The sequence below is a fragment of the Belonocnema kinseyi genome, chromosome 3, assembly GCF_010883055.1.
Source record: "Belonocnema kinseyi isolate 2016_QV_RU_SX_M_011 chromosome 3, B_treatae_v1, whole genome shotgun sequence".
Lineage (NCBI taxonomy): Eukaryota > Metazoa > Arthropoda > Insecta > Hymenoptera > Cynipidae > Belonocnema > Belonocnema kinseyi.
In genome coordinates this window covers 123237862-123240260 of record NC_046659.1, presented here as the reverse complement: position 1 = coordinate 123240260, position 2399 = coordinate 123237862, and positions in this window count along the sequence as shown.

The following is a 2399-nucleotide window of genomic DNA, read 5'->3' as shown; positions in this document are numbered from 1 at the left end:
TTACCATTCATTTTCTTCGATTTTAATTTTCCAACAAATTAATTTTTAAAGAACTTTTTATAAAATTTTATTTCTCAAGCAATTTTATAGTTTCACCCATTTTATTTTTTGCAATTCAATTTTGAAACAACTCAATTTATAAAACTTTTATTTCATCAAAAGTTGCATTTCTTAAAAAATAATTTTATTTACTAACCACTTCATTTTTCATACAATTTCATTACTTTTTAAAATTATATTTTTTACCTATTTTATTTCACCTAGAATCTAATTTCTTAAACTATTTTCTCTTTAAAATAATTTTGTTGTTTTTAACATTTCATTTCTCCAACAGTTTTATTTTTTAAACATTTTATTATTTTTCAAACTATTTAATGTCTTTATCAATTTCATTTGCTCAGCAATTTTATTTTTTTAACGTTTTTCTTTTTTTAGCAATTTTTTGTTTTCAGCTATTTTAATTTGACAACAAATTAATTTTTAAAAAACCTTAATTTTTTAAACTATTTTATTTCATCTACAGTTTCCTTTCTTCAAAAATTTTATTTTTTAACCATTTCACTTTTTTAAACAATTTTATTTTTTATTAAATTTTATTTTTTCAAGAATTTTAATTCGTCAAAAATTTAATTTTCAAAGCATTTAATTTTTCAAACTATTTGATTTAGTGTTAAATTTCTTCCACAATTTTATTTCTTCAACTATATTATTTTTTAAACAATTTTATATTTAAAACATTTATTTCTTCAGAAATTTTAATTGATCAAATACTTAATTTTTAAACAATTTTATTTCAGCTGCAGTTCCATTTCTTCTACAATTTTATTTTTCAAATAATTGTATTGCTTTTACCATTTCATTGCTTCAGCAAAGGATATTTTACATATTAGGATGATTCTTGGGGCTGAAAAGAGCGAGTGAAGGAAATTGTACACTCAGAAGTGATTTTGGGGCCTGGTAAGAGCTGGACAAAGGGATTGTACACAAAGGGATGATTTTCGAAGCTGGGGAGAGCTGGATTCCACAAAAATATGAATAATTTTATTATTGCATTGAATATTTCTTAAAAGATCAAAAATAATTAATAACCCCCAAATACACTTATATCGAAAAAGTTATTTTTTACGAATAGATTAACAAAATAGAGTTTATTATTGATTGGTCCATTCACATAATTTTTCTTTAGCACTCAACGAAGCGAAGTTAACCGGTGATTAAAAGCCCGCGCAGTGGGCAGATTTTTTGAATTCCGATTGCCCTAGATTCCGAATATCAGCTCTGATCCCCCTAGTTTATTTAATGTTGACTTTGCACTATTTTTATATTTATGATATATCCAGAACACCAAACCCCTCTCATCAAAATAGTTCCTATTTTCATACATTTCCATGATCAAAGAAACTTAAGAAACTACATTTTCATGGTGGAACTAGACAGGGTGTCCCAACATTCAAGACGAGTTTACGAAAGTTGTGCGCAAGTGGCGAAACGGGACGCCCTTATTGCTTATTGTTACGACCTACCTTTCGGATCCACCGAATAATATAAAGAATTATTCTTTGATTGGTGGATTCCTTTTCTAGTCTTAAGGTTCGCTGCTGACTGGCGTTGATTTGAAAATCAACTACCGCGGTTATTTGAATCTTTTTATTAATCACAGGCGATGAAATGAAGAATCTCACCAGTTAAATAGGTCATTTTAAATAAATAACTTTATTCATTAAACTTTACACATTAATCCATGGGACACACACACAACAGTTAATATAAACTTTTTAAATATTATTATTATTAAATTTTATATCTAACTTCACTTAATGTTAGATATAAATTAGATTCGACGACTACACTAAGTTACGCGGAACTTATACATTTTAGATTCTACTTTCTAAATTATAATATTTAATTATTTAAGATCTCGAGTGACGCGGGTTCAATGAATATTAACGATTGAAAGATATCTCCGTTTTTCCCCGAGTCACATATATTTATAACCTTGCATTTTTGGATTACGTGCAAGGGTAGCATTAGAGTAGGGGAGGCAAGTGCAACCCCTTGACGTTGAGCCTGACCAACAGGAGCTCGCTAACGAATGTCGTAACGTTTCAAGCTAACCATGTAGCAAAGATATTATAATATCTTTGCACGTAGGCCCGGCGTACGTGACTTTTAATAAGGCTACATTTTCATGTATACTATTTTATATTATTAGGTATATGAAGAAAATTATTTTATCCTAAAATTAAAGAAGAAGAGAGAGAGAATGTTGAAGAGTTTATACTAACATCCTAAATAACTTTGATAAGCAATTTCATAAAACAATTATTAATTTTTTATACGAATTTAAATTAACTCGTATCTTACGATAAAGAAAGTTTCTTCTTTATCGACTGAGATTA